We start from the raw sequence: 10,871 nt of genomic DNA, 5'->3' as shown, positions 1-10,871 counted from the left end.
TCCATGATTTATGTTTAATAAAGAGGAAATAAAGCTTGGAAGGATATTCCTTTATGCCATCCAAATTTAGACTATTCCATTTACTGAAAGTTTGTTGTAACAAATCTAGATATGAAAATATATTAACTATTATAGATTGGAAACAGTGCAAAGGAGAAATTGAGGCCTTAGTAAATTTAGTCTTATCTCCCACCCAAACCTCCCCAGAGCAAATCAGACTAATATCTGAAGGGCAGTCATTTTAATCTGGGGTACCTCATTTTTTTCCATGGGAGCTGCACATGTGGACTTAAACTTAGTGACATTTACTTGAATTTTCCAGGTGCCATTTGGAAATTCCTTAGGTGTGTCTACAGGTGTCCCTGTAGAACAGACTGAAACCACTTTTCTGAGATTTTGATTAAGTAACATGGAAGCTAGTGGAAGGATTCCTGTCACCTCTGATCCTACACACTGTGCAGACCTCCAGAAATGTGCTGGGCACATGCCTTTACACAGATTTTGTTTAACTGTTCACAGGATCCAGGTCTGGGGGTGGGCTTGGAAAGATGGTCCTGAGTAAGGCTGGCAGCAAACATTTGTCTCCTCCATGTAAGTGATTTCAGCCCATGAATTTCACAGAACCTGTGACTTCTCTGGGGCTCACAGGACCCTTTCACACCCCCAGTGCACACCTTCCTTTCCCTGAGACACGGTTTGATGTCAGCTGAAAGGCTGGGAGCCCTGGTGTTCGTGGGGTCACTTAGCAGCACCAAGCACCGTCACCGTGGAGCAGCCAAGGGCACCAGGCAGCCCCAGAGCGGCACAAGCCATCAGAGCAGGGCATTGCTGGGTCTGTCCTTTGGTCAGAGAACAAAGAAAAGTCAGACAGGGCCCACATTCATCAAATGGAGTAATTTTGCTTTACTTCTGCCACACAGTGTGACCCTTAATGCAGGGAGTCTGTAGTCTGTGATCTGCTTTTGTGCTCCAGCTTCAGGAGCTGCTCTGCTGAACTGTGGGTGGAGGTGGCTCTGGCTGCAAGTTATGGCTTGCTAGTTTAACAACAGCAACAACCCTTTTCTTCCACCAAAATAAAAGAGATTGCCATGTGCTTTGTTGTGGGGAGTGGTTGGAGGAGAGAGAATGACTGTTTTCTTAGTGATATTCCCAATCATAATTTTTTTTCTTCCTCCTAAAAAAGACTAAAAAAAATATTCCTGTCCAAAGAGGCAGGCCCAACTTTGTTTCAACATAATTACCTTGCATTCAGTTGAACTTCAGCCCTTCTGTACACTAACTCTTCAATCTAATTGTTTGATTAAACTCGTATTTCCTCCAGAAAGGTACATAAATAAGTGAATTGTTGAGCAAATTAAGAATACTTAACAGCATTGCATCTGAAAAGTAGTTACGCTGATTAAATTTTCTGTCCTTGAGGATTTTCAGGAAATTACTTTTGATCGTCAATAACACAATTAAGTAAACTACACGCACATTAGCATGAATAATTGATAAGAAATTATGTATTACCACGAAGCACTGATTTAATAATTCATGATGCGACACTCTAGTGACTGTGCAAAACTGGATAACATCGACAAGTCTGATGTTGCTGGAAATGCTGCAAAAACAAACAAGTCCACAGTTTTGTTGTACAATAAAGGAAAGTATCTGATGCATGCTGTAGTTTCTGTTTGTTTAATACTTGAATAAATTTAGAAAGAAGACCCTGAAAAGCTCCTGTACTGTTTTCATTCGGATCAATTCCTCTGTGCTTTCACATTGATGACTGCCCAGTTCTGCTTAGACCAGTGATGTTGGAGAGTGAGGGAGGCTCTCCCATGCACAGCTGGAACCTGCTGAGTGTCTCAGAACTTGCAATATTGGGGGACTCAAAACTTTACAGAGCCTTCTGGTAAGGAGCAAAGCAGCATTAGCTCCCCTTAAGCCTGAGGTCTTCAGTGTCTGATGTGCCTGTGATTATAATTATTCAGTAAGGTTTTGTGGATTACTGGTCTAAGCCAAAAATGAGGCCAATTTGTGTGTTTTGAGTGTACACAATGCCCTGTTAAACCCTAGGCCAATTCTCTTACAATTCTTGCAGTTTCCTGAGGGAAGGCAGATAAATATTCGTGCTCTTGTCAGCATATTGGAGCAACCAGGGCATGGTGAGCCTCTAAGGCTTTGATCTGAGACCTGGCTGCTCAGGGCAGGGCATCCCAAGAGGGCTTGCTCGAATTCACTCAGCAGTAGCACAAGGGCAAAAGCAAAACTCCAGAGATCTGTGTCTCAGTCGTGCTTGTTTCTAGCCACCAGACCCTGCTCCCTTCCAGATGGACTGTCCACTGCAGATGAGCCACACGCCTACTTTCTGTGCTGTCATATATCAGGGCTATGCCACTTAAACCACTCTAATGGCCATTTCAGTAGCTCTGATTAAGTCTGGCATTTAAAAGTTTATAACTCAGCTATAAAAAGTCACTCAGGCTGAACCCCAGCTTGAGAGACCCAAGCCCAAGGGGATGATTTACATGAGAGCTATTCCAAAATTAGTCTGCATGGGTTTTTTTTTTTTTTTTTGTGAAGGAAAATTGGAGGCCCAAGGTTTAAGGGATGGATGTAAGACAAATATGTTTTGTTTGACATCTCACTGCATTGTCACTGGTTCCTATGCAGTAATTTTCTCTGAGTTTCTGTACTAGCATGAGTCATGCATAGCATGGACATTCAGTGTGCCAGTGTTGATTGCTTAGGTTTGGCAAAACATCTCCAGTCCTGGGATCCTTTCCCAAGAAATCATAGGCACCCACAATGCCCAGGCTCGCCCTCATCCCCCACCTTCCCTGTGTCCTCTTTCATGGCTCTGTGGAAAGCCCATGGTCTTGCCTCCAGCCCTGGTGGAAGCCTGTCCCCTTGTGCCACCTCCCAGCTGCAGTTCCTGCTGCTCCAGGGTTGAGCCTGGCTCTGGGGGGGCTCTGGCAGGGCCATCCAGGAGCTTGGGACGTGTGTGGGGTGCCCACAGCACGTTGGGCTGGGTTTTGTTAATGGGGGTTAGTGCCACACCCTGGGGCTTCTTTATAAGGTTGTGTGCCATTCTCTCAGCTCTCCGTGCTTGGTGCCTCTCACACATCTATTTTAGTCTCCTTGTGCCTATGTACATTATAACAGGAAATGTGGAGCTGTGTTTTCACTTTTGCTCAGTTATGCTTTAGGCTAGTCCTTCGTACACTGCATGCTGGATAGTAATGAGATTGTTGGTCTAATTGGCTCTTTATTAGGAGTATTATTTACAACAACGCTGAAGGCCATGTGCATGCAGATAAAGATCCTGGTTTACCATCAAACTCTTCCCTCATGCAGTTGGTGCCCTCCCCTCTGTTCCCCACAGATTGTTGCCCTTGGTGAATTTGGGATGACCTCTCCACTTCCCAGAGGAGTCCCCCATCCCAGGTCATGGCCAGGGATAAAAGCCTGCTGGCAGGGCTGTGTCTCTGGGAGGTCTGCACTTCTGCTGTGCACACCAGCTTTCTGCTTCCCTGCAGCACAGAGAAGCCAGGGCAGTGTGGGAGGAAGTCATTTGCTGCTGGGTGGACCACAAGGCAACAGGGGATGGAGATGAAATGCTTGTGGTGTGCTGCTGTGGCACATTCTCCCTCTGAAAGAGCTCTGCTCGATAAAGATCCTGTTGTGCTTGGCTGGCGGTGCGGTGGAAGCAGTGTGTGAAGCAGGGGAAGTCAGATGCCCTGAACTGATACCCGAGCCCCAAGCACATAATTCAGACCTCTCCACTGAAGAGTTTGACACCCCTCTCTGAGATCACAGTGCAGCCTGAGGGCGGGGGGGTTGCACCACCACAATGCCATAAATAAAATAGTAATAGAGTACAATAAACAATGCTTTATTCTTTCCAGTTAAAAACTTCCTCTGTAATGTACTAAAATATTGACTTTAGGTGGCCATATTACCACAAAATAAGATCTTTTCCTGATAACTACCAAATAAGATTTTACACAGACCTGGCTTGTGAAAATGTGAATTTCATTGGCCTGTAGGACATCCAGCCTTAGTTGAAGGAGAGGTCTTGACAATATCTTAATAATCCAACTGTAGTGTCCTTATTGTCTGCTCTAAGATGTCTGCCACAAGTAGGTGCTTGTCTGCTGTTTCAGAAGTCTGAGCATCATATTTTGGAGTTGGGAGACATTTCTTACGGCAAACTAGTAATAGTTAAATCTCATTCCAATTCAAAATATTGGCTTGCCTAACTGTTCTAGTATATAATTTCAATGGTTTCTTCTGTAGTGTGTTTTTTCAATATAACATACATAATATGAAAGAAACAGAGAAGGCAAAAAACACCACCACTTTTGTCATTTTACCGAGAAGAGTTTTCATATGCAGAGCAACAAAAGGCAGCTTCCAGAACTGTGTTCTGATAGGCATGGAAGCTACTGAAGCTGCTTCTGGTCTCAGACAGCACAGCCAAATCACTCTACAGTGTCCTGGAGCATCTGAGATGTTGACTTCTATTTGAACAGACAAAATACCCACTCCTCTGGGCTGGTCAAATGGCAGGGTGGCAGTTACTGACCTGCTTTCGAAGCCCCAGCACAAGCCAGAGTACTGTGACATTAATGCTGTATACTGGCAGACACCTGGAACATGTCAACCTTCATGACTTACTTACCCATCTTTGCCCTAACAATGGCCTGAACACACTCTGAGAAGTGCCTTCAGCCCAGTCTGGAAGACCTCTGATAGTGTGCTAGGAAAATGCACCCTGAGAGCAGCCATCAGAAGGCAGGCCAGACACAGCCAGCTTTAGACACACACTGCTCCTTGGGACTGGTCAAGGCCAGGAGAAAACTTCATTTTTAATTAAACTGTGTTTGCTTTGTCAGCTGAACTGGTTTACCTTTCAGTTCTTCTGTTTCAGAATTATTTTTTATTAAACTCCAGCATTCAGTATTAGCCCTGGAGACTAACACTTGCTATAGTGGCAAATTTATTAGGACTACCCTAGGTACAAATAGGCCAAGTTTTTTATTATGTGCACTCAGCTTCTTTACACCCGCACTGTACATGAGGCAATGTGTTAAATAAGATCCAAAGCCCATTAAATGAAGAAGCCCATCTCTGCAAAGAAGTCTCCCCAGGAACCTAAACTCTGCCTGTTATATCACAGCTGGCTCACCCTCGCTCCGTCGTGCTGGCTGAAGCCATCAGGTTTTGGCAGATGCTTGAAAACCAAGGTGCTGATGTGATCACAAGCCTTGGCACAGCAAGGGATAGGAGCATCCTTGGGAGTTGTTACTTGTTATTAGAAATATTTTTGTAGCAGTGCACAAGAAATTGGCTGCTGGCAGGGAAGGAAGATGTGAAGGAGAAAAGAGCTGATCCTATTTCTCCTCTGAACCATTAGTTTAGAGCTAAATCCAGCTGGGACTGAGCCAGAGGTTCTCCAGGGAGGATTTGACAATCACCATCCAACAAAGGTCAGGAAGGAAGTTTCAAAATCACTCTCAGAAAGCCAAATGCTTGAATACTTCTCCTGTGGGTCTGAACCTGGGAGCAATCCAGATTGATGCTGCTGCTTATTCAGATAAATAACACAGACAACAAGCAGCCAGACATCATGTGTGTGTGTATGAGCATGCACATTTAAACTGCAGCTTTCTCTCTCTTCTGGTGGAGTTCCCCTCCACCGGGCTCAGGAGCAGCATTTAGGTGAGTCAGCTCTGCCAGTGAAGCCCAGGACTCACTGCACAAGATTTTATCCCTGCTTCCACTGTGAGGCTGTGGGTGGAGCTAACATCCTGGGTCCAAGCTGGCAGGAAAGGAAGGGGAAGAGTTTCTTGCTCAGTAGTTTTTTACTAGCAATCCCTTTGCACCGTTACAAGCCCACCTGAGCCCTAAGTTACTCTGGTTTCTTTAAATGCAGACATTCTGAAGGGAGATATTTCTTGCTAAGGGGTCCCCTCTTTTAGTAATTGAATGAGTCTCCATAGCCTGAGAGGTGACTTGTCCCTTCACTGACAGCTCACAAGACATATGGACCCACTCAGTGTCACCCTGCTTCACAATGCCATCTGGGTTGTCTGCATCACTTCATCACAGAGATGAGTAGCAGTACAGCTGAAGATGCAAGTGGTACTGTTTGTCCCACACAAGGGGGTCACTAGATCTCGGCTGAAATTCTCTTTTGAAGTAGCTGGTTGGTTTGATTAATTTTTTTTTGTTTGTTTTTGTTGTTGTTAAAATGTTATAGATCTGCTTCTCTGTACAAATATCAAGTGTCTACAGAGCTGTTGAGGCTGGGAAGCCTCTTGGCTTCCTCTGTAGGAAACTCTGAAAATTTTCAAATTCCTAGCCAGTTCAGATGAAATCAAACTTTAAAGAAGATAATCCACTGAGTTAAGAGCTATGCTTTTTCACCAGCTTGATGAATCACATACATATTAAAATTTAGTGACACTGGTACTCTCCTGTTCTTCAATACACAATTTGCCAGACACTGTGAAAGCAGGAGAGGAGGGAATGAATGACAGTCTTTGTTATTAATTAGATTTTAGAACTACATTAATGAGCCAGAAAAGTAGGAGCTAAGGTACTGGAAGCACCTTATTCCTGCTGCCACTGCTTGGGAAGGCAGTTTAACCTTGATTCCATACTCTCTGTCTCTGGGACTTACATGTGCCCAACCAAAATAGCTCCTGCATGTAAAGATGGATATATCTGGCCCACAATTTAACAAGGCACTTAGCACCTGCCACAAGGGAGAATTACATTGGCCAGATGCTACTTTTGTAAATGATGACACCTTTTAAGCACATTGTTTTCTTCATCCTTTCCCCCTGCTCTGTCAGGGACTCTCTCTCTTCCTGAGCTCAGCTCCTCACATTTCTATCAGCAGGAGGGAACATTTTGGGCTTGCTACAGGCAGATTGGGAAATACTTGTGCTGGCAGAGTTGGCAATAAGCAGCAAGAAGCAAAAAGTCTTCTAAACAGCCCAGCATGTTATGGAGGATGATGTCTGCTGTGTGCTCTGTTAGCTAACAGCATGTACACAGCAATGTGAGCATTAATTTGGGGGAATTAGGAATGAGTGAGGGTTTCGTTTGATCCAGGCTGGATTTAGGATTAGCCATGCTGAAAACCACACAAATTGGGATTGTGTGGTTTTATCTGTGGCCTCTGAGCACCCCAGGATTCCTCCTGCTCAGCCCGGTTGGGCGGATGTGACCGTGGCTGACCGTGCTGCTCCAGGAAATGCCCATAGTACAGATATAAAACCTTTGTTTTACCCCCAGCTCAGCTTTATTTCCAGCATGAAGGGTATTTACCCGCTGAAGGAGAGCTTCAAGTGCAGTGCGGGTGTACCCTTGTGTTAGTGCCACTCTCACAGCCGCTGGAAGCTTTCCAAGGAGCAGGCTGTTGTTCGGGGTTTTCAGATGAGAAGCGTAAAAATTGACAAGTGTAAAGCACGTGGTTGGTGTCCTGCTGAGCCTGATGAGATAACCCTCAGTACACCCCAGGGATGCAGATACTGCACTCCATTAAACATGTCTCGGATGCCCAGAAGGATATAAATCTACAACCAGGTTCCTCTAGCACTGGAAGGCACAGCTAGCCAGCAGTGGGAATAGCCTCCCTGCAGTGCTAGTAGGAGGTAGCCAGCGTGGAGCTGGTGACACAGCAGCTGTATCCAGAGCCACGGACAGTCCAGCACGAGAGGGAGCTCCACTGCGGCTCATCGCGACAGCCGCTGCTGCGAGCGCTTGTCTGTGACTGCACCAGAAACTGTTCCCCCTGCACAGCCATTTGATGACTCTTCTTCATTCCAAAATAGACAAAAAAAAAACCCTAAACCACCAATACCAACAGCAAAACAAACAAATAAACCAACCAAACACTGGGGGAAATAAAGTCAAAACAACATTCAGCTCAACAAACTAAAAAAAATAAACCAAAAAACACTTTGTGATATTTGAAGCCCTCTTATTTATCCTCAAATTCATAATATATGTTTTTAAATTAATTATATCTTTAAAAAAATTTTTTTAACATTTTTAAATTTTTTTTTTTAAAAAATTATTACAGTCCAAAAGAAAAAGTCCAGGATTGCTTACTTAGACATCCATGTAAGCAAATGAGTACTTCTCAATAATTTGTGAGCAAATTTCCCATCTGGGAAGACATCAGATTAAAACAAAAATTAATGCTCTAAATATGTAGGTATTTTACCAGCAAGCTCAGTCAAAGCAGTGTCTCTTTCAGCAAAGAAGCTGTTTTATTGGAAAATTCCTGCTAAGGTGCAGTCATGTGACTTGGCTGTGTCAGTAGGTTTTCGGTCCAGTACTCCAGCTGGTATTTGATCCTGCTTCGTTTATGTTAGGGCTCATCTGGTTGCTAAGGAAAGGAGTTTATGGCAGCAGGATCAGTGCTAGGGCTGCTGGGTTGGACTGTTGGGAGTGATCCCGTTGCCAGGAGGAGTGTTTGTGTCTCAGGTTGATAATACAGGGGGTTCAAGAGGGGGACAGAGTATCTGGGCATCTCCATCCCCCTTTCCAGTTCTGCCTGGCCCTGGACTCACCAACTGCACCACCTTTAGCAAGAGGGGACAATGTGTGGGTGACCACCCTACCTCCAGCAGAGAGATGGAGGTGTGGGGGCATCCCAAGTACAACCCTAGCCCTGGCAAGAATGTGGAAAGAAGCAAACATTCATCTCCCTGGGGTAGTGGAACATGGGAATCCCAGAGGGAAATGGAGCTTCCTTGTGGGAGCTGTAAGTAATAGGACATGTGCACAGACAAGTGGGAGCTAGACAGGACTAGCTAGCTTGAGGGCACTGTTTAGACCATGTCCAGACACTTCAGAAGAACATGAATGCTGCAAGTTTATACAGACATGTAGATACACCTAGATCCATCCCTACACAGGTATGGGTGCACTATCGACAATAACATTGCCTTAGTATAAAGTGATAGGAAATTCTGTTGTCACTCTTTTTCCAACTTTTCCTTTTGGAAATTTCAAATAGCACAGACGGTTTTGGCATGGGATATTGCTGGAATGTTTTCACCCACATTCCGTGGGAAGGGATGCAGTCTCAGGGCACCTGTTCCAGGCAGTCAGTGCTCACCAGCAGAAACTGATTCTCCCAACAGACTTTCAGGAATCTCAGGGCAATCAAAGAGATTGGACCAGATCCAGTTCTCATCCCCTGCAGCTTATCAGCGCTGGGAATAGAAAGAAGGATCAATGTTTATCTCAGAGTCTGTCATCTCTGCCCAGTCGATGTAAGAATGGTCCTGAAGAAGGCCACCTTAGCTCACGTGAAATGCTTCACGTTGGTGACAACGCTGACAATGCTGGCATGGCAATAATTCCATTTTTGTGTGCTCTGAATGCTGCCATTACCCATGCCAGCTTTAAGCAAGCAAAAGGACAGCTGTGCTAAGATGAGGCTCTAAATGCCAGTGGGCAGGAGGAGCTCCATGACAGCATAGGGAAGAGTCAGCCTGTCAGGCAGCTTGCCTTTGACAAGCCCTGGCTTTTCACAGTGCAGCTCCAGCTTTGAACAGTTTTTACTTTTTGCTGGATTCCCTCTTCTTTCCACTGCTAGAAGGATTTCAAAGATTGTCCCTGCTTCTCACAGAGTCTTTCCTCTCTCCTTCTTTCAAAGTACCCCAGGCCTCAATTTATTCAATATGGACTTGGACACAGGAAAGTGCTTATCTTTTACCACTGTAAGCTGCTTCCCCCAAGGCTTGAGTTAAATCTGCTTTAATAAAAACACAGAGCTTTAGTCAATTGGGACATAAATGATTTCTCTTCTGCACTATTGGAATGCTGCTTTCTAAGTATGTTCAATAGCATATTAGAAGCAAGTCTCTAATTGGCCATATAGTACCAAAGATCTGACTATCTAATGTGAGAAATCAACATCATGAAAACTTTGAGAATATCAAAAAGAAGCAAGGGAAGACCACAGGTCATTTTCAGCCATTCCCTATCCATTTAAACCCCGTAATTACAATATTATATTTAGTATCAGGGGAGAGTGTTAAATGTGAGATCATCATAAGACCAGAATAATCATCCTAAAGACAAAATAAATTAATCACTGACCTCTGTTGTTATAATGAGGTTTTCACAAAAAAACCCCAAACACATTGAAGTTCAATTTACTCAAGTGTTCCATGTTCTTTATCTCCTATAAGGCTCTGAAGCAGTTTCTTTAATAAAAATGACTGATGTACACCAGTTGCTCCAAATTACACATTTATATGTATTCACTAGAGCCCATCATGTGCAGTATCACCAGCTTCTGATGCTGCTTTTCAGTGAGAGAGGGGATCAAACTTAGAGTTTTTTATTTACTCAGAAATGAAACAGAGTATATCCCCCAAATACAAATATGCAAACCTGTCAATGTATTTCTGCTAAAAACCTAATCAGCCAACTATTCTCTTTATGGTCTGTTTTATTCATATTACAGTAGCACTTTCACTGTCAGCAAGTGATCATCTCCCAGTGCTTTTGGACTGGGTGCTGGCACCATATCTCCATGGTCCTCTGGCCAAACCAACCAGTGCCCTTGCAACAGGGAGGGGTGGGAATGATTGCAGGGGTCATGGACCAGAGGTGTTTCTGCCCAGTCTCCTCCTTCCTCTCTTTAGAAAAGGGAGGAAGGGGGATGAAGCCCTGCATCCAGTCATCTCCTAGATCTTTTAATTGTATATCACACACACACACACTCACACACACACACAAACACACACACACACACATACACTTCCTTGTTCTCAACTTTCTCTGCCAGCATAACTGGAGATAAAATTACAATGACACATAATTACAACAAAAAACCTTGCTAGAAGTCA

Source organism: Pseudopodoces humilis, chromosome 9, assembly GCF_049639895.1.
Source record: "Pseudopodoces humilis isolate 2021_Gansu_Grassland_sample_001 chromosome 9, ASM4963989v1, whole genome shotgun sequence".
Classification (NCBI taxonomy): domain Eukaryota; kingdom Metazoa; phylum Chordata; class Aves; order Passeriformes; family Paridae; genus Pseudopodoces; species Pseudopodoces humilis.
This window is presented reverse-complemented; position numbering follows the sequence as displayed.